Source organism: Dreissena polymorpha, chromosome 10, assembly GCF_020536995.1.
Source record: "Dreissena polymorpha isolate Duluth1 chromosome 10, UMN_Dpol_1.0, whole genome shotgun sequence".
NCBI classification, from domain to species: Eukaryota; Metazoa; Mollusca; class Bivalvia; order Myida; family Dreissenidae; genus Dreissena; species Dreissena polymorpha.
Window position 1 is genome coordinate 77435725 of NC_068364.1, and position 23578 is coordinate 77459302.

The 23578-nt window shown below is 35.4% G+C and overlaps 2 long non-coding RNA genes across 3 annotated transcripts; both read right to left on the reverse strand.

The window, feature by feature from the left end:
- Positions 1-632: 632 nt before the first annotated feature.
- LOC127846913 (uncharacterized) lies at positions 633-2939 on the reverse strand. The gene is made up of 2 exons (XR_008033733.1): positions 1477-2939; positions 633-1314 (listed from the first exon to the last, which is right to left on the reverse strand). It is a non-coding gene; the product is annotated as an uncharacterized LOC127846913 (long non-coding RNA).
- A 65-nt stretch (positions 2940-3004) lies between these two features.
- Positions 3005-19974, reverse strand: LOC127846904 (uncharacterized). Of its 2 annotated transcripts, none has more exons than XR_008033719.1 (9): positions 19881-19974; positions 18183-19018; positions 17708-17969; positions 17327-17401; positions 15441-15572; positions 12825-12891; positions 12393-12614; positions 10266-10453; positions 3005-4991 (listed from the first exon to the last, which is right to left on the reverse strand). It is a non-coding gene; the product is annotated as an uncharacterized LOC127846904 (long non-coding RNA). The 2 variants fall into 2 exon arrangements; XR_008033720.1 differs by lacking the exon at positions 3005-4991 and adding an exon at positions 9659-9728 and having other exon boundaries at positions 19881-19973.
- Between the last annotated feature and the right edge of the window lie 3604 nt (positions 19975-23578).

Consider the following 23578-nt stretch of genomic DNA (forward strand, 5'->3'; position numbering starts at 1 on the left):
CCAAAACCATTAAAATGCTGACATGCTGATAAAAATGAATGTATATCAGTAAAGCAAATACATGTGTACGTTTTATGTTACATGATACACAATAATCTGACGCTCGGACGGCATAATATACAAGGGCAATAGGGCAATTTTATATGCGTCCTCCTGAAATTGTAGGATTGAAACTTTTGTGGAAAGAACTGAAGTCACCGTTAGAGTGAAAAAAATTATATAATCAGACTAGATGTTTGCTTTCTGAGAAACAGCATACTATGTCTCTACGAATGACTAAGCATGTGAAAATTGCACACAAGACATTGTTGGATGGTGCTGACCAATCGTATGAAGTTATATCAAAATGTCAAATTGATGCGTTAATATCATCTAATAGTTCGTATATAAGTTGCATCAAGTCTTATAAAGGTGACCCGTGTGACATTGACCTACTGATAACAAAATCAGCAATGGTTTGTACCCACAGACCAACCACTATATGAAATATGAAAGCTCTGTAATGAATGATTCTCATGATTTTAAACAGAATTCAAGTGTGACGGCGAACTATCTGACTTACGAACAAAATTCATGAGTGTCCCAGTTGAGGGGTCTTTTCACATAATGAAAAGTGATATAGAAGTCAGAAAACGAATATGATTTTTTTAATTTTGGTATCAACACATTGTCAACATACAACATTATTTCCACTGCAGGGATAGCTATGTACATCAACGACAGGGGAACAACAAACTTGGTTCAACAAATGTACATATATACATACACATTATTAGTACATCCCTCTACAAATAAACCACTGAATATAGTAGTGGTATTGATTAGTATAATTTGCGTCTTAAAAAAGCAATACAGTTATTGAAAAACTATAAAACAAGGGACAAAATTGTCACAAAACCAGGTTTTCATTGTGAAAAAAAATCTGATAAAGGGAGACAACTCAAACTGAACTTTTGAAATGAACAAAGAAAATTAACCCCCTTGGTAAGTTTGTTTTAAAATAAATCTATTTTTAGTCGTGGCGACCTTGACATTGGAGATATGCACATGAATTTTTTTTTTGACCTTTGACCATGAAGGATGACCTTGACCTTTCACCACTAAAAATGTGCAGCTTCATAAGATACACATGCATGGCAAATATCAAGTTGCTATCTTCAATATTGCAAAAGTTATGAGCAACGTTAAAGTTTTCGGACGGACACACGGACGGACGGTCAAAATTTGTGTGCGTATGGAAAGGCGTTGTCCATATACACATGCATACCAAATATGAAGGTTATATCTCAAGGGACATTTATGGTCATTTTTGACCTTTGAACTCAAAGTGTGACCTTGACCTTGGAGATATCGACGTAATTATTTTGCGCGACACACCGTCCAATGATGGTGAACAAATGTGCCAAATGATTTTAAAATCTGACAATGAACGACATAGTTATGGCTCAGACAAGCTCATTTATGGCCATTTTTGACCTTTGAACTCAAAGTGTGACCTTGACCTTTGAGATATCGACGTAATTATTTCGCGCGACACACCGTCCAATGATGGTGAACAAATGTGCCAAATGATTTTAAAATCTGACAATGAACGACATAGTTATGGCCCGGACAAGCTTGTTCCGCCCGCCCGCCAGCCAGCCCGCCAGCCAGCCCGCCCGCATTCGCCAATCTAATAACCAGTTTTTTCCTTCGGAAAACCTGGTTAAAAAATATTCAATTTAATTACACTGACAGTAAAATAATGATATAGTTATTTTAACAAGTATATTTGTACAGTTTAGAGAAATATCGAAACATGAATAATTAAAATTAAATTAACAGTAATGTTTAGATTTAGAAGATATTGAGGCACGTCAGACAAAATGATGCAATCAATTGATAAGCACATGATCATGATGTGTTACACAAGCTCTTCATAAAGACCTTGGAGACGTCGTCATAGAATTTTATTTATATAACAGAGCCTTACCAAAGCAAATTGTCACGTTGGTGTTGGTCGAACAAACGAATTAATCATACCAATATAGCCCAATACTCATAATGTGTACACTTGTATGGTTACCATTTTATTTCAGCTAAACAATGATAAAAATAAAATAAAATAAGAGTGTTCTTCTCACTGTAAATATCAATTCAATATGTTATTCAAACAAGATGTACATACACAAAGGTTATTTAATTGTTGAACAACAAAAACAAAACATTTGATTTGAAATCAAGTTTGAATACAAACAATCAGATTTAATGGGGAAATCTGGCTTTAAGATTTGTGTAAAACTTTTAAAGCGTCAGTTATATGTCAAGTATAAAATAAAATATTGTGCAGTCCATGCATTAATATTAGTCAGAATTACAAAAATAATTCAAGACTCTATTGTCATTCTATCAAATTGATTTCTTACACATTTCATGAAATATGAATTTTGTTATAACAAATACACACAAGTTTTTGGAGAAATGAGAATTCAATTGAACCTAAACTTATAAATAAGCATGAATTAAAATTGCAGTTATTGACAATTTCAAGCATATCACATTGCTCTCCCTTGATATGTTATTGTTTTTCAAATTCCCACATATTAATATTTTTCGACTTGATTTCCTACATATCAAAAATATTGTCAGTATATTTTTACATTTGAATTGGATAGGTAAAACGTATCGTATAAAACAATGTGTTTCTATAACATAATATATCTTTTGTCTTGATACAGCTATACAATCTTACAAGTAACATATGAGCATTTGCAAAAACAGTGTTATTTTTATTGTCTTGCACCTGAAGGATTCACGTTAAACATCAAACAGGGGGTTCCACAAATTGAAACAAAACATAAATCATAAATTATTTACACCGTCTATGTATGTATTTTGTAATATATCAACAAAAGCATAAATAAATATATATATATATATATATATATATATATATATATATATATATATATATATATATATATATATATATATATATATATATATATATATATATATATATCTTGGTCAAGTTATTATACTCATTTACGCGCATTAATATCTGGTTTTTATTAGTCTATTAGAGCCTGCACAGTGTTTACAAAGAATCATGAACTATTATGTCCGAATACATACGTCAACACTAGATATGAGCATGGTAGTAATAAGTGTGTGATCCACCATAAGCTATTAACACTTATAACGTTGGTTAGTATTCACGAATAATCTCATCATTATAGATTAATTCATTGAAAGCATTCCATAGAATTATAGTCTTTTCATATCCTTAAACAAACCATAGCAATTTTAGTTAAGATAACCTTTCAAATTTTATTCATTTCAAACAATCTTTCTTTAAATGATGACAACTTAGGCTTTTCGAGCCTATTATCAGCGTTTTGAACATGTATACAGCTTTTAAAATATGATACATTTGTGCTAATATTTAATAATAAAACCAATTGTCAATACAGAATTTACAATTTACCGAAGATAAAACAAGTTTGTGGTAATAAATTAATATTTTACTTTTTTAATTTTACGAGACTACACACGATTCTTGATAAAATACTGACTCCTCTAAGCAAAGTAACACGTATTGTATACAGACGGAAATACAGAAAGATCAAAATAGAAGTGTCAAAATGTTTAATCTTTCTTTAAAAAAAACTAGCATGTCTAGCTATATTACTGATAAAACAATACTGAGATATGTTTTATTTAATGAAAAGAAGACAATAAATATGACATTTTGTACAAGTTACTAGTATTATTTAAACAGCTTTGCTTAAGCATAAAGTCAGCGTATGCAAACTCTAAATGCTAAGTTTTTCCAAAATCTCGAGTAATAATTCAGAATATTAAATAATACATGTAACTAAGACTTACTTCATTTTGGCTTAAACTAATTCTTTATATAACTGCTTTTAACAAGTAACATTCACTTAATTTGTATTACCAATTTTGACTTCATTACACAAAAACATATATATCAAATAATTGACAGCATTATAATGCCCATACTACATGAAATGTATTCGCTGGTCACATTCCACAATGTGACATGCCACACGACTTTATGGCTGGCCACGTGACTTGGTATGCTTTGTCATTCTGCAATTTTATTTTAAACTATGCCACTCGTTTCCGACCCATCCCACAATTCCAAGATGAGATCTTCAATTATAGTTATTGTTCACAACAGAAGGCAAGGCTATAACACGAACAATACAGGATCTTAGAAAGTAGCATGTGTTTAAATTTTATTCATAACTGATCTTCCGAGGTATAACTAACTGATGCAACAGGATGTTTTTCTAATTGGCCGGTTTAATTTCGTTAATTAGTGTCTGAAAAAAAGGAAGATGCATTGTTGTTAACTTCACTTAGTCATTTTGTTTATTTTTTTAACAAAGGGTCTGAGGGCAATGAACAAGCAAGGTCATGATGATCATGGGGCTGTTGGTTAAATAAAAAATACTTTGGGTGAATTAAAACTGACATGTAACAGTGTTTGTTTCTTTTTCACCTCCTCATTTCCAAATATCTAAAAGTCAAACCATCAATTTGGCGATATAGGATGGGATATGAAATGCGCTAACATTCCAGTTTTGTCTAAAAACTCCATTAATTTCAACACTAAATATCCAAGGGTCCAACATCAATCTCAGGCTAATATGTTTGGAGACGTTTATCAATAGAACGCATAAGTATTCCTTTCGTAATAACAATCACTCTGAGTATCGATTAAAGAGAAAATAATTGCAATGCAATCTTAATTGAAATGGAAAATGTCTCATCACTCCAGTCCAACATGCAATCTTGCAAAGGTCACCAAAGCCCATGTGACCTTGAACCTTTTCCTGACACCAAGGTGAGTACTGGGGCGAGTTGGAGGACTTCATCGTCATGGGTATGGCACTGTTGAGAGGGCTGACCTCGCATGGATCTCTTTGATTTGTTGTGCTGCCACATGAAAGCCCGCTGATCTGCTCTGAGCGGTGTGAGTCAACCTTGGTAGAAGAGAGGCAAGGTGAAATATTTATGTGTTAATATATTGCACAACATAACATATTTGTTAAAGTGTTCACAAATACATACTAGCAAATTTAAATACATTAATTAGACTAGTAAGTTTTGTTTCACAATGCCCTTTTTTCATAATAAGTTTATTTTTTTTACAAAATTCTTATTTTTAATGTTGCATTACTCATTTCATTAGTTATAATGCTTTATAATTCTTGCCTTTATGTATTGCTTTCAAAGTACCTGTATCAATATATTGTTGTTTCTTAAATGAATAAAGAGAGTGATTTATTGGTTAACAAGGGCTGTTTGTAAAACATGCATGCCCCCCATATGGGCTCTCCATTGTAGTGACAGCCATTGTGTGCATATGTTTTTTGTCACTGTGACCTTGACCTTTGACCTAGTGACCTGAATATCAATAGGGGTCATCTGCGAGTCATGATCAATGTACCTATCAAGTTTCATGATCCTAGGCATAAGCGTTCTTCAGAAATCATCCGGAAGCCATGTAACTATTTCGGGTCACCATGACCTTGACCTTTGAACTAGTGACATGAAAATCAATAGGGGTCATCTGCGAGTCATGATCAATGTACCTATGAAGTTTCATGATCCTCAGCATAAGCGTTCTTGAGTTATCATCCGGAAACCATTTTACTATTTCGGGTCACCGTGACCTTTGACCTAGTGACCTGAAAATCTATAAAGTCATCTGCCAGTCATTATCAATCTACCTATGAAGTTTCATGATTCTAGGCATAAGCGTTCTTGAGTAATCATCCGGAAATAATTTTACTATTTCGGTTCACCGTGACCTTGACCTTTGACCCAAAAATCAATAGGGATCATCTGCGAGTCCTGATCAATTTATCTATCAAGTTTCATGATCCTAGGCATAAGCGCTCTTGAGTTATCATCCAGAAACCATTTTACTCTTTCAGGTCACCGTGACATTGACCTAAAAATCAATAGGGGTCATCTGCCAGTCATGATCAATGTTCCTATGAAGTTTCATGATCCTAGGCGTTCTTGAGTTATCATCCGGAAACCAACTGGAGGACGGACCGTCAAACCGACCGACTGACATGTGCAAAGCAATATACCCCCTCTTCTTCAAAGGGGGCCATAAATATGTGTCTATATTTAGATGAAATACCGCCAATATCACCTTTCACCCAAAATGAAAAATATCTTTCTAAAATAACAATTATTAAGAAGAAACAACATTTAAAATTACAATGTTCATCCTTAACTCCATAACAAAATATTAGTTAAAAAAATATCCATGCTGAGCTGACGTTTCAGCAAACTACTGCGCCAAGGCTGCCCAAACATGGTTGACGGCTGACCTGACCACTGCTGCTGATGAAGCTGTTGCTGGGCAATAATGGGTTTGTTGCATGGATACTGTTGCATGGATACTGCTGGTAGCTAAATATGAAGCAGTTTGGTGATGTGTAAAGCTTCAAGCGATTGGAGAGAGATCTGTGACGATGTTTGTATCTAGGGGCACATTGCTGTGAAAGAACATAATCTGCAGTTACATACATGTAACTTCTTACTTACCATGTACAGGCAGATAGTGTTGCTGAAACAACATATGCATTCACTGCCCTGTATTGTATACCCACATCGTTCCGGATCAGTAAGAAGCCATAAAATAAATTGATGTTACTTTGTATCATTATTTCCACAGTATAACAGGTAACATAATTTGCTACACTTCATGACATGGTCATGTTAATTTCAAAGCCATTTAACGTTGCTTGCAGGTAATCAAAAAGCTACTGACCTAATAAAGAAAATTGAATGCTTATCATGTGAGCTTTGCCAATGAAAAACTGATAATTTTTCAAGGAAAGATAGTTGTTGATTTTATAGTAATACTGAATTTTATTTCAGAATTCATCGAGAATTAAAACATGTCTATGGCTAGCGCAGATTCATTCTTTCCATTAAAAAAAAAATCACACAACCCGACATTTGTTAAACTGAAACTGTGAAGACCCCGGAATATTCACATTTAAATGTAGAACTAACAATTATCTACAGCAATCATTTTATAAAACATGTTTATTTTATTGTTTAATTCCTAAAAAATAGATATCGTGCAAGTTATCCATATGTGGTATTTTTTTATGTTGATGATAATTACCGATGGGTTATTATTCAACATTTCACTGTACAATAGGGGTATATACATATTTAGAAAATTACACATTTTGAAACTTCATATTGGGCAAGCCATTGGATATCATTAGTCCAACGCTTCTCAATTGTATTCCTTCAATGCAATACTTTAACATGAGGACTTAGTTAATCAATGTCAAACTTATGAAACAAACTACATATATTTAATAGATTTTGGCTTCAGTCAAATTGTTCTCAAAAGAAAATACTTTGAACTATCAATACTGTGAAAACTGTTATGCTGGGTCTTGCTGGTAACAGAGGGTATACTGAGTAAAGATGGGGTCAAAGTAATGACCGAACAGCATGAAACCCCACAAATTGTTGACTGCTTATTTTAACGAAAGGTAACCATTAAGTAATGCTTAATTATTGTTAACATGTATACATAGTCAGTTTATATAGTAGATAATTACTTCTACTGGTCATTTTTTTTTCCGTTGTTTCCATTTCAAACAAATCTTGCAATAACAATCAATTTTAAAGGAACAAAGCCCACAGGCCCCACTTCCTTGTCAAACATGTCCATATCGCCATGACCTTTCAGACCCAAGCGAACCTGAAACTTACCTATACCCCAAAATGGGTACTGGGTTGACATCACGGATTCTGTAGCAAATAGTGTTGCCATAGATACGGTGCTGTAGACCAGTAGTGCGTTCAGTTACAGCGAACGTTCGCTATAGTTCGCGAACCGTCGCGAACGTTCGCTATTGAACGCTCGGTTCGCAGCGAACGTTCGCGAACCGAAGCGAACCCTCTCGGGAGGTAGTTCGCTAGCGAAACCAAGATGGCGGACATATAAGTTGTCGTTGTTGTTCAGTGTAACTTCGATATTTTTTTCTATTTTTGTAGTACATAGAATGAATTGAATTATAAACAAAGTGTATAGGAGGTTTTAGGGATTCCGATAATGACGTCAAGTTTGCGCGTGCACAAATTTTGGCCGTCAACACTGCGGCCATTCTGCTATTGTTTGCGTTTGATGAACCGCATCGTGATAAGGTTTCAATCATATTCGCGATCCTTTTTAAGAACAACAAAATACTCAGAAATTGAAATTCTTTCAGATTAAATAGAATCCAATGAACGAACACAAATAATGACGAAAACAAACAACAATTTGATTGATTTTATGTAATCAACATAAAGAAACTGATTTGAACCTATATGTCTGTAAAAACTTACCTTGTTACAGATTAACTACATCCTCTTGATACATGTAAATGTTTTATTTAATTGTTCACACCAATGTTGACACTCTTTATTTCAGCATTTTTAACCACCCAGTGTTTAATTGCCCCTTTGTTATTCACAAACCGATTATCTCGATATGATCGGATACTGTCCAGACAATTACTAAGAAAACAGGGTGTCATAAACCCAGGGACCTATACTTGTATATCTCTGTATGGGGTCATAGACCGCATGTGTCTGGTCATTAAACACGATTTATGATACCTCCATGTCATCTATTGGCATGTCAAGCCAAAAACTTTACAGTTGCTTTAATAAAATATTTGAACATATTTTAAGAACAAACGTACATTTGTCCGAAATGGATCAACAGGAACTATTAAGTATATATATATATATATTAGCCAGTTTAAACCAGAGACCTACGTCTCTGTTTAAACATAACAATAAAGTGTTTGATAATAACAATACATTAAAAATATTGTGGAAATTTACTGCTACACAATTAACGTATTTAACGGGTACTTGCAAATATAACGTTTAAATATCGTGCGTTACTGCAGTGTTCGAAACATCATCGTGAAAGCAAGCAATCGCGTTTGATCATAATATGGATATAAAATGCTTGGGTAAAATAAGTGTATAGATTTATGGTATAATAAAATGCCAGAATTGTATCGCTCATTATCACTACAAAAGAGTTTTCAATATACATATACATTCAAAGACAGTTCAATTCGCAAAATATGCATGTGTTTTTTTCCATTTGAATGCTAAAATTTATTAATATTTTCATTAAATGTAAACGAAACGAAAATTCATTCAATGTAAAAGAAAATTACAACTACATTTGAAGATTGTAATGTATTGCGCTATTTTAGGGCTTTATTTTATAACTGATTCAATGCACCTCTTACACTAAATTTCGATCGCTAATGAAAAATAACACTCGCATCCACACCACTTATAATTATAATAAAACTATTATAGGTTTTATTATTTTTGAAATATCTTTTATTTAAGTCTTAATCTAAAAAAGAATACGTAGTATTTATAGTTTTGTATTATGAAATTGTCAGTTATTTAATCTTCCGACGACCTTTCCTCTGATACAATGTTGTTATTCGCGATTTCCTCCATCAAAATCGCAATCAATTTTCTGGGAGCCGCCATCTTGAAACGTTCGCGCCGAACTTATCGTTCAATAAGACCGAATCGGAAACGAACGATCATTGGCGAACGTTCGCTGTAACTGAACGCACTACAGGGCAACACATGGCACTGGGATAGATGTGAAGAGGGTCACATCAAAGGCCCTGGGAACCAAATGGGCTCTGGAAAGGGAAGTGCGACCCACAACATGAGCAAAAGGGAAGTCTAATAAGGTGCATTGGCAGAGTGCATATTAAGTCTGCTTAGTGATCATGAGGCCTGGGTTCAATGCCCTTTCAGGTATTGATCTCTGCATTTCCTACTTACATTACTAGAAAATGAACATGGGAGTATCTCGATAAGCATGAGGATTTCAATGCAATCAGCTTATATTAATGTGTTAAAATTAAATATATGAATTGTACTGCCATATGAATAGTTTCTAGATTAAACATTAAGACATAGGATAATTAATATTTAATATGTACAAGATGATATCAAAAGGAACAATTAATGTAAGTGTAAATTGTGAACATGAAGTATAAATAGGATCCTGGTTTTGAGTCAGCAAAGGCTACGGAAATGGAGAACATTTTCTGCTCAAATTGTAATTTTCGTCAAAGAAAGTCTCTTCTTAGCCTAAGTCTGGGACGACAATCTACGCACATGCATTAAGACCCATTTTCCCAGGACGAGACAAATATTATAATCATCCATACTGAGCTGGCGTCTTAATAAACTGCTGCAATTAGGTTGCTGTCCAAGCATTGAAGATGGCTGAACCGAGTCTTGCTGCTGCTGATGTTATTGTTGCTGTGCGAACATGGCCTGGTTGCTAGGATACCGTGGGTTGCTGATTGTCACCAGACAATGATCTGTGGCGATTGTTGTATTGGGGTGCCTCTTGCTTTGAAAGGAAATAGAGAAGATATAAATTAAAGATTGCACAATGTCATACACATTAATCCCACTTCATTTTTCTCGCAGATTACAATGTCAGGAATGATTCCTCTTTCAGAAATGAAGCTCTTTCAACTAAAAACATTATTCACATTCATTACAAAGCGTCTATTTTTAGTTCCGTGTATTTTAAGTTGATAAGATTTTCTTTTCCGCCAATACTCTACAAAGTATCTCATCAAATTTAGATAACTTACCAAAATTAACTTTTGGATGCCCTAAAAACAGATTTCCGGAAAAACAATAGCTGTCTCCATCGAAAGACATATGAACCCCAAAAAACGCTTTTTTCGAAACCTAAACGCATATTTTGAAACCCAAACGCTGACCCTAAGTTCAAGGTCCAAGCCAAAAGGGTCAAAATTTGTGTGCGTTTGGAAATGCCTTGTCCATATACACATGCATACCAAATAAGAAGGTTACATCTGAAGCGACATAGAAGTTATGAGCATTTTTCGAAACCTAAACGCAAAAGTGTGACGAAAAGAGAGAGTGGCAGACAGACGGACAGTGCGATCACTATATGCTCTCCTTCGGGGGCATACAAATTAACAAAATAAGTCTGAAAATTGTTATTAAGCATTTCACAATTGTAAGTTGTGTAGCTGGGGTTTGTGTAGTAAACAAAAGTGGGTATAAGTTTCAACTTTTATTTTAATTAATCATATAAATGATAATGGTCTGATGGTCTGAAATATAATTACATAAAGAATTTTAAGATAAATTATAAATCAGATAACTGAATAAAACAATATAATTCAAATAATATAATGATTACTAGCATAACAATAATACACGTAAATACACTTACAATAATAAAATGACTCACCAGTGACTAGATGCAGACAGAACATAAAGATGGACGGTTTATAAGCAATTGAAAAATGCTTGCACCTCATACAAGGTTTTATAACGAACTGAACCAATTGTTTTAAATATATACAATCATAAAGATGTTTCTAAAATCATCTCACCTAAAAAGCATTAACGACTAATAACATAACTTGCTCATTGATCACCTATCAACTCAAAAAATATTTATTGGAGTGTGCGATATGAAAAATTGATTTTTTATTTCCCACAATTTCACCAAAAGTAATAATTACAATTTATAAAACAAAAGAAAAAAGCATAAAGATTTGTCACTGTTGGAAATAATAATTACTTAAGTTATACACTTAAAGAAATGCAAAACAATGATAAAGCTGTGTCACTCATGACCATATTAATAATTAACAAGAATTGTGACACCGTAAGAGTTTCGCGGTATGGAATGAGTTGGGAGACCAAATCATATTGAAAACCGATTATTTATGTGCATTTGATGAGGTTACCATTATTCTCGCAGAGTAATAATGTTTCGTGGCCGTTCGATTAGATGCTTAACCAAGTAAAAATACATTTCTCATGTCAATAATATTAGATACTTTCAAAGAGCAAACAATTGCAGTTTTACGGACATCCCAATTCTTAGCCAAAACACTATTGACTGACATACAATCTTTTTCTGTCTTTATAATTTTTGTTCAATCGAAACATCTTCATTCCTTTTCATAAGCTAATGTTGTATTAAATGTGCAATGCCTTCAGCGGTTTAATTTTTAAATACAAATATTTTGCGAGATATTCTTTTTTTTAGTATTTATGTAACTTTAAAATTTAGAATACGTCTTTTCAATATTATATTGATTAAGGATCAACTTGTAGAGCTGGATAGGAAATTAGCTAAATGTTCCCTTTTAGTTACAAAAAAACAAACATATTTTGAAACCAATTTGAAAACCTTATGTAGGGAATTTTAGGCTGTCAAAAGTGAAAAACATTTTTGACATGTCATTTAGGACCAATTACCAGCCACGAAAAAGACAAAAACAACAATAGCTAACCTTGGCCACCATGTTGTTCCACTGCTGCTGTGAGAAGTCCGTGGATAGTTGCGAGCCCATGGGCATAATTATCCTTCTGCTGGGACCCACAATGCTCAACCTGGATGGCGGCTGAAGGAGCCCGGATTGGTACCGCGGTGACATTGGGCCTGGAGTACCCTTTATTTTGGCGTTGTGGCAATGTTCATTAGCTCAGCAGTGTTTTATGGGAATGCAAGTGATCTAAAAAAAGATATTATATGTGAATTTGAATAACCTCGCACCACCCAGTCTATGTTGATGCGATGGCAGTATGGGAAATTATTGATGCATGCGCTTATAAACCATGCCAATATAACAATCCCACTGGGTGGATTGTTCTTCTTGACCCCCTGAGTACTACGTGAACAATGCATCAATTATAATCTTTATTGAATTACCAAGGGAGCTTACCTGTTGAGATGTTGGGACCGTTTTAGAGTGAGGGAACCTGGTGACCCCACTGGTGAGTGTAAGGCGCCTGGGAAAAGATGAGAAACATCTGCATTAATCTCAGAAATGTATTCAAGCACCAGTAAAATATAACCAACAAGCAAATTTGTTGAATTGATATCCCCCGCCAATATGCTTCTGGACACAAAAGTGTTATATTTGACACTAAAAAAAGCATTTTTTCAAGATACAAATGGCCATTACTCCGTTATTTACAGATGGTTTACAATGCCATTTTGCGTGCATCATTCCCTTATTCATATATATACTCATACCAAGTTTCAATGAAATCGGCCAAAGCACGTCCAAGATATGGCTCTGGACGGACGGAAAGACGGAAGGTCGGACAATGCCAAAACAATATCCCTCCGCCTATGACTGGAGATAAAAATAATAAAATGGCATCAGGAAGACAGTGACATTTGTTTCACAAAAATCATTTTTATTATGTTTTAATTGTGTTGATTGATTTGTAAAATGAAAATGTACAGTACATTTTGTACAAATACAGTCTACCTTGCTTAATTTACTCCAGAGGCAATACAACATGTATATATATTATACAACTAATGTCATACATTCACTTTCAGATGGTACAAGTTGACCACTTTAATAGAAAACAAGGGACAAAATTGTCACAAAACCAGGTTTTCATTGTGAAAAAAATCTGATAAAGGGAGAAAACTCAAACTTAACTTTTGAAATGAACAAACAAAATTCACCCCCTTTGTAAGTTTGTTTTAAAAAAAAATCTATTTTTAGTCGTGGCGACCTTGACATTGGAGATATTGACGTGATTCTTTCGTGCGACACACCGTCCCATAATGGTGAACAAATGTGCCAAATGATTTTAAAATCTCACAATGAATGACATAGTTATGGCCAGGACAAGCTCATTTATGGCCATTTTTGACCTTTGAACTCAAAGTGTGACCTTGACCTTGGAGATATCGACGTAATTATTTCGCGCGACACACCGTCCATTGATGGTGAACAAATGTGCCAAATGATTTTAAAATCTGACAATGAACGACATAGTTATGGCCGGGCAAGCTTGTTCCGCCCGTCCGCCAGCCAGCCCGCCCGCATTCGCCAATCTTATAACCAGTTTTTTCCTTCGGAAAACCTGGTTAACAAGGGCTGTTTGTAAAACATGCATGCCCCTCATATGGGCTGTCCATTGTAGTGGCAGCCATTGTGTGAGCACGATTTTTGTCACTGTGACCTTGACCTTTGACCTAGTGACCTGAAAATCAATAGGGGTCATCTGCAAGTCACGATCAATGTACCTATGAAGTGTCATGATCCTAGGCAAAAGCGTTCTTGAGTTATCATCCGAAAATCATTTTACTATTTCGGGTCACCGTGACCTTGACCTTTGACCTTAAAATCAATAGGGGTCATCTGGGAGTCATGATCAATCTACCTAGGCAAAAGCGTTCTTGAGTTATCATCCAAAAACCATTTTACTATTTCAGGTCACCGTGATCTTTACCTTTGACCTAGTGACCTCAAAAACAATAGGGGTCATCTGCAAGTCATGATCAATCTACCTATGAAGTTTCATGATCCTAAGTGTATGCGTTCTTGAGTTATCATCCGGAAACCATTTTACTATTTCGGGTCACCGTGACCTTGACCTTTGACCTAGTGACCTCAAAATTGATAGGGGTCATCTGCGAGTCATGATCAATCTACCCATGAAGTTTCATGATCCTAGGCGTATGCGTTCTTGAATTATCATCCGGAAAACATTTTACTATTTCGGGTCACTGTGACTTTGACCTTTGACCTAGTGACCTCAAAATCAATAGGGGTCATCTGCGAGTCATGATCAATCTACCCATGGAGTTTCATGATCCTAAGCGTATGCGTTCTTGAGTTATCATCCGAAAACCATTTTACTATTTCGGGTCACCGTGACCTTGACCTTTGACCTAGTGACCTCAAAATCAATAGGGGTCATCTGTGAGTCATGATCAATCTACCTATGAAGTTTCATGATCCTAGGCGTATGCGTTCTTGAGTTATCATACGACAACGGACCGACCGACCTACCGACCGACCGACCGACATGAGCAAAGCAATATACCCCCTCTTCTTTGAAGGGGGGCATAAAAATCCTAGCTACCAAAATGAACATGAATGACCCGGAAATTTCGATAATATTGTTTGTAACAAGTTTATTATGATTGAAATACACAAAACAAGAGATGTTATTTTTCAGAAACACAATGCCCCCTTTTGCGCCGCTTTGATTTTTTTTTTCATTTTGAAAGTACAGATAATTATCTCCCTTTGAAGCTCATTACTTCCCTTGGATTTGTTTTTGTGACTTTTGACTTTGAAGGTTGACCTTGACCTTTCACCACTCAAAATGTGCAGCTCCAATAGATACACATGCATGCTAAATATCAAATTGCTATCTGAAAAAACATAGAAGTTATGAGCATTTTTCGAAACCTAAACGCAAAGTGTGATGGACAGACAGACAGACTGAAGAACGGACAGTCCGATCACTATATGCCCTCCTTCTGGGGTATAAAAATCACAAATTAATCATGTGGATAAGGTAACCTCGTTTGTCCTGAAGTCCACACTCAAGAGTCAACTGCAGCTTATGTCTGCCTAATGCTTGACAGAGTTTCCAGTCGTTCAGCTGTTAAGAGAGTCTGCTGTTCTGGGAAACCGATCTTCGATTGTATAACTCTGAGAAGAAAATCCAAGACTTTCATTTCTTTGTTTATAGAACACTCCACACATTACAATGTGTTTATTTGTTAATGTGTTGTTGTTTTTTGGACCAAATAGAGCAGTATTTCAGTCATGGTTATTCAGTCAGTAAGTTTACATTCTCTTCCTTGTATTGGGTAAACTGGTTTATAAGAAAACAAAATATACATACTTGTGCTAATAACTGAAAAATGCCTAATTTGGGCATGAATGCTCGTAGACATTATTTCATGACCAATATCTACACAAATTATGTGGTCACATTTAGAATTTAACGTAATTTCTAATGCTCAACAAACTCAGATTACCACAAGAGCTGTCTCCATAGGATGACATATGCCCCAGAAAAACGCGTTGATAGTTATGTAAGACAGCTAAATAACAGAACGAATTTTCAAAACCTAAATGCCGACCCTAACTTCAAGGTCATGGCCACTGGGGTCAAGATTTGAGTGCGTATGGAAAGGCCTTGTCCTTATACACATGCGTACCAAATATGAAGGTTACATATGAAGGGACATAGAAGTCATGAGCATTTTTCGAAACCTAAACGCAGATTTCGAAACCTAAGCGCGGACCCTAAGTTCAAGGTCAAGGTAAAAGGGGAAAACATTTGTGTGCGTATGGAAAGGCCTTGTCCATATACACATGCATACAACATATAATGAAGGTTACATCTGAAGCGACATAGAAGTTATGAGCATTTTTCGAAACCTAAATGCAGATTTCGAAACCTGAATGAGGACCCTAAGTTCAAGGTCAAGGTCAAAGGGGTCAAAATGTGTGTGCGTATGGAAAGGCCTTGTCCATATACACATGCATACCGTATATAAAGGTAAAATCTAAAGGGACATCAAAGTTATGAGCATTTTTCGAAACGCATATTTCAAATCATAAATGCGGACCCTAAGTTCAAGGTCAAGGTCAAAGGGTCAAAACGTGTGTGCGTATGGAAATACTTTGTCCATAAACACATGCATACTTAATATAAAAGCTACATCTAAAGCGACATAGAAGTTATGAGCATTTTTCGAAACCTAAACGCAGATTTCAAAACCTAACCGCGGACCCTAAGTTTAAGGTCAAAGGGGTCAAAATTTGTGTGCGTATGGAAAGGCCTTGTCCATATACACATGCATAACAACTATGAAGGTTACATCTAAATTGACATAGACGTTATGAGCATTTTTTTTAAAAGTGTGACGGACAGACAGACAGATGGACAGTGCGATCACTACATGCCCAACTGTGGGGGCATACAAATATCTTACATACAAACTACGGCTGATCTTTAAACTGTCTTATCTGATAACAACTTGTACAGTAGATACATCCGTTTCACAATCTACAATTGAACTGTCAATGATACCCGGTAGACTGTTAATGGTTTGTCAAACCATATACAATGGAAAGTTTGAAACCATCTAAACTGGGACAATTATAAAACTCATGTTAGGAGGGCATTGCATTTTGAAGTGGAAGTAATTTACCCGAGTGTCTGATAAATCCCTACAAAGTGAACAATGGATCCAACAATAAGTAGGAGTTACCATTTTTAAGATATATTTATCCTTAATACAATTTATTTTTTATTTTAAGCATATAGGTAACATACCCTTATATGAGTAGTATTTTCATTTAACAAAGATGTTACATAATATACATGCATTTTCTAATTTTTATTCACAGCAACACAATGTTCACTAAGCTCTTATGATTGATTTGTTTACTTGTCAATATGGATTATATCCTGGAAACGGGCTCGGGAGCGTTTCAATCAGCCTTTGGCTTTCGATTCAATCAAACTAAAATAAATAGGTTGTTTAACTAAGCAGCAACATAAGCATAATTCTGCTACGGTGCAAGTCAAATTTTGAAAACTTGGATAGTGAACTAGACAATGACACCTCTTAAATGTGTAAAATTGCAATCAAATACATGTGATAGAAATGTGCCGTTTAGATCGTTCATAAAACAGTTCCGTGAGTTAGACAGCTTAGACTATTTTGTAAATAGTGGAGCTAATTATTTAAGCACACTGAGACTACTTAGCTCTCACGCTGTAACAAACAAAGTATATACACAAGACAAGAGAAGCTACTGTATTTTACCGTATTAACATCGCCTCTGTGGATGTCACCCTAAGCATCATCATTGACTCAATAGCAATTTCAGGAGATTGTTGCACTCAGTTTCCTCCATTGTCATGTTGCAAACCCTACTGAGGTGATTGTTGTTGTTGAAGTGCTCTGCAGTTTGTCGCGCTTGCTCTATCAGGGTCCTGGATGTGAGGACTAGTGCTGTCCGGAAATGGAGCATCGCCAAGTATCCCCGATGATTGTCAGATTGACTATGTTTATCTAGGATTAAAACCTGTTTAATACCGGAAAAAAATCATTGAGTGTATCTAATGTCGGATGTGTTTCCTACGTCAACCTGAGAAGTTTACTTTTATTCTCCTAATGTATGTTGTATTTAAGAACTGTGATCAAGATTAACACAACAAAACATTACACATTGGAAATACATGACTGCAATACACAACACACTTACGCTGTCCACAAATCTTAAAATAAGCCTACTAACCTTATGCATTTCCTGATCAGATTTCACTTTGGGGACATGGGTTGGGACAGGAGCTGACGGTGCATGTTTGGTCTTTTAGTCTGGTTTGGTGTCCACTGCCATTTCGTAAGTCACATGAGTCTGTAACAGCCAGTCAGGGGCTTGAGTGTGGCTTAGCTGGTCAACTTGGCTGACGGCTTTGCTGTCTATGAATCCATGAGGGCTGGACTGGTAACTGTGGATCCACATTGATAGTTCGTATTAACAGTATTGTGTTTTAATTCATGTATGGTTCTTGGCAGTGAAAGGAAATTACCTCCACAGCTTGGAGATGTATCTACCTGAATTGCATATTGTCCTTGCGGTGTCTGTTATTCAGATGGATTGTAAAGTACCTGGCCTTTCTTCATGTAAGAAAACTGATTATTTATTTATCCTGTATGTCAATGCAGCACGAGCATCAATATGCGAGCAGTCTATATCAACGTTCAGGGCACATAATCAGCAGTTTCCTTCTCGTATACAAGATTATCATATTAAAGCACGGGGCATTTCAATTATGTTCACAACAAAGGTGTTTTTTATTCAATGATGACATTCATTACTGTTGAAATAATTGCCACAATCTTATGATATCAGTTGTAGCCTGTTCAGTGAACAGCTGGATGAGGACTTGCTGACATATTGCAGATTGAATGTGTATTCTCTTACATTTCCACTGGTTGATAGACTGGCCAATTTCAAAAAGAATTCATATAAAGAGGTACTTGAGTGACACACAAGCAAATATTTAGTCCGCACACAAATATTTGTACAATAGTTACAGCACATAACATAATTTCTTGCACATACATAACCTGAAATAATACAAGATTCTAGTTGGCTTACACAACATAAAAGGGAATAACATTTAACAATACTCCAGTCATATGTGCGGGTCTTCAGATTTAGCATGTACAACAGGAGTGTCATAGAGTATACAGAAATAATTCCCATGTCAGCCTTTTATGGAAACTATTTATAGACAATTAGATTGTCTCTGGATGGAATCATTATGTAACTTCTCAACCAAAATACACTTAATATTAAAAGCAGAATAGCCAGATTTTGTCCATCCTGTTTGTCAATTTAAGATTCATACACAATTAACAATGTAATTATTTACAATCATACAGTATCATCAGCACAAAAAATAACCAATGCCCCACTATGTGTTCTAAATCTATAATATAATTTACTGAAAAGATCCATGTTTTCATCTTAAGATTACTTAAACTTGTTCATATTTAAAAAAGTTTTTAAAAAATGTTAAATAAATTTGCTATGTTTTGAAGTTATTATTCATTATTCATTTTTTTACATTCATCTAGAAATGGAAGTCTAAAAATAGCACAAGTATCATGTGACTGTATATGTATGTACAAACAATTATTTAAATGGTCCTCTCATTTCATACACAGCTTATGACAAATGGTAAATTAAAGGGCAATAATGAAACAAATATTTTAACAACATAACACCAATAGTACATTTAAGTTCTAATGTTCAAAGACAAACTCAAAAGTGTATAAGTAAAACACAATATGTGTACACATATATGTTGCATCTGCAACTAAACACATATATTTTTTTTAAATATAAAACACTTCAAATGTTCGTATGCTAAACAACACATTGTCATTGAAATACTAATCACTTATTACAACAACTAATACATACATGTTTACTATTCCACTCTGAACACCAGGATGTTGTCCCCATACAGTCCCACAATGATGGATGATGTTGTGCTGCTGTAGCAGACTGACTGTGGGTACCACACTCCATCCTCCTCCTGAGTAGTCAGCATAGCCAGCTTACTCTGCCCCTCCCAGCCCACCTGTAGTACAGTGCGGGACCAGTATCCACAGACCAGCACCTGGCCTGCAGGGGTCACATGTAGACCATCTGGGCGCAATAGTGCTGGGTCTGTGTATGTAGCCAGGAGTGTGCCATCCCTGGCCAGGGTGAGAAGATTGTGCTGCTGGTAGTAGCCTGTGATGTACAGCCTGTCTCCTGTGGGACTCACAGCACACTTCACTACTGCAAAACAGAGTAACATCAAAATATTGAATTACTGTCAATGTTAAATAATCTTATTACACATACTGCAGTGATATTGTATTACGCATATGTTGCTATAAAGAGGCCTTTACACATCTAAAATATATGCATACATTTCAATGATTCAATAGTTAAGCGTAACAATAAACTTCAGTAGCAGAGCTATTGTGTTAACGTTTGACATGTTGAAATGCGACTGGTGAGTAAGATATGAATTGAAGCAAAACAATTACACAGATGGAAACAATTACACATACTGAAACAATTACACAGTTCAATCAACAGGTAAACATATTGTACATGTACAATCATTAAACAACCACAAAATTAAGACAGGGTCAGAAAGTGTATCTCTCCCAGGAACACAGTTTCTATTTATAGACATGCCATGTAGTGACAGTCAAAATACTTCATTACTTATGTTTATAAATCAATATTTCTGAATCTTGTTTTGGCTACAATGTACTGTAGCATTCAAAGGGCACATTGGAGTTATATAACAAATATTTTATAATACATCAGCGGGTTTTCTGCTATTACATCTGAATTTCATTTTATTATTATCTCACAAAGTATATAACTATAATTTATATGGTTATTTTTTTCAAAATAACAAGATAAAGGCCTAATGGGTCAATATTTGTTGATTAAAAAAATAAATCCCAACTCGGTTATTTAGTCGATAAAAATTCCCAAATTTGTCATTGTATGGATTTAAAATAACACAATTTGACTAAACTCCTTTTCTCACAATGGCTAGAAAAATCCCTGTACATAATAGGTATGTTATCAAGATGAATTCACCATGATTCTTACCTGTGTCATAACGAGATTCATCATAGAGTCTGCAGACCTGTTTGCCACTCAGTGTGTACTTGAACAGAGCAGTATTAGAGCAGATAAACAGTTCACCCTCGTGGTGGTCAATACCTATACATTTATGTTGTAACACAAGCTTCCTACCAAGAGTGAGCTGGCTCTGGGTGACTGTGATAAACTGGACATTATGTGTGCTAGCATTATCATCCAGAGCCACCGCAACCTCACTGGGTGTGATCTGACACATGTCCCTTACATATTCAGTCACATCACAGTGACTCACCGCCTGGTACTGCTGGTTCAGCAGCTTGACTCTCTTATTATAATAGTCTGCAACCAGCACCTGCCCATCAGTCAGAACACATATGCCACTGATACAACATTCATGTGAATCACTTGGTATTCCCACATTGTGCTTAGTTTTACTCTGGACATTAAACACCTTGCCTGACTTTCCCAGCAGAGTCAGTGCCTGCTGTATTATATGCTTACATTTTATGCTGGCTATAAGGCAGAGCTCCTTATTATCTCCAATTTTCTTAACAATTTCATGGAATTGTGACAAGTCATTGTGAAGACTGGTGCATTTATGAATGGAACTTGTAACTGACCCTTTTATGCTTATAACTTCATCTTTCATCTCGTTAAGTTGCTTCGCAGTAATATTATCAAATTCATTCACGATAGAAACAACATTCCTACATATCTCTTCTTTTAAATATTGCTCATTTCCGCCTGATGTACCCACAGAATTATTATCACATTCATCTATATAAGTATTTAAATTGCCACACATTTGCTCTATCATAACTTCCCTATGTTCATTGTATGTTCTCTGCAATGACTGAATGCTGGCCTCCTGACTGATCTGCAGGGTTTTAATTTCCCCCAGGACAGTTTCCAGCTCCACTGACAGCCCCTCTAGGCCTGAGGGCTGCGTGTTGGTCAGCTCCGAAATCTGGGTCACTTTACTGCACTGGCTGAAATAAACAATTAATACATGTACATACCAAGGAATAGTCAGTGATATTATGAAATGCTTCAAACAAGTATAAAGTGTCAAATAAAAACATACATGGACAATAAATTAACGCTTCTTGGGCTTAATATGGGGTATATAGATTTGCACTTTTCCATCCATCTGCGTGACTTTTCTGTTGTATATAACTCCACATGTATTCCTGCAACTTAACAAGTACAGTAACCAGGCATGTGAGCTAATGCGCACTTCTATATGTTGTTTCTGTTGTTTTCATCATAATTGTAGTAATGTCTTATATTTATACAAAAATGACATTTTAACATATGTGCAGTGTAAAATAAACAGTATTGCTTGCTACAAGAGGACTATCACTTTACATAAATATTTATCATTGTGTAATTTTACCCACATGCATAGTTTGATATGTCTTTTTCAACATACCCAGACTTATGGCCCTGTTTAGCAAAGAAATCACATTTAAAATTGTGTTGTGAGTAACTCAAAGAGTACAGCTGATAGAGGGATGAACTATTCTTAAAGTATAGCCCACCATGTGAAATTATGCACCTTGATATTTTTTTAAAGTTTGTTTTTTTACATAAGAAGAGTTATGTGACAATCCCTTTAACCAAACGATAATATTTTTTCAATTGCGAGAAGCGTTACTCAAATAGAGGGATACTTCTACAGTAACATAGTAATTGTCAGGTTAACTTGTGCAACTCCATATGTTGGTTCATAATTTAAAGACATTTGTGCAGTTGTGGGACAAATTGGATTTAGAGGTATCCATGTACTAAGAATACATTTCTAGTAATTAATATTGTTTTCAGTTTTAGTATCATTGTACACCTTGACCACACTATCCATAATAACACATGCAAGAAAAGATCATTAATGCTCTTCCATCCCACAAAAAAACAAGCATGATGTATATTAAATGTCTATTCCCAAACTCAGTATGTACAGCCTAGCCTGTGATGAGCGACTTATGACATGCAACCTGGTCTACTATCTCCCAATATTTGTTGCTATTTAACCTCTTGTGATTATTTTGCTTTTGTTGTTGTCATGTGATCTATTTGTGGAAAAGTAAAGACGCCATTGTTAAATGTTTGAATGGTCTAGTTACAGTACAGCCAAAGCGGCACAAACATAATCCGCTGCTATGCCACGGCCAGATTATTAGTACGTGGCGGCCGAATCGTGTGTTGATGCGGCGTATCGCTGTGGCACTCGGCATCGATCCGCGCAACGACGCCGAGTCTGTATTAACCTCGATACTTTCGCGGAGTAAATCCGCCGCATCCGTACGCAGCAGATCGACTGAAAAGATATCCACCTACATGTACATACATGTATGTGTAGCGTAGAATTAATTACGCGCAACTGTTAATGTTTCGTTCGATTATCATTATTAAATTTGTAATCCGAAACACACTTCCGAATTTAAATGCTAACGCGACATTTGGCAAATTTTAGCGTCATATAAACAGTGCTTAAATATCCTTTG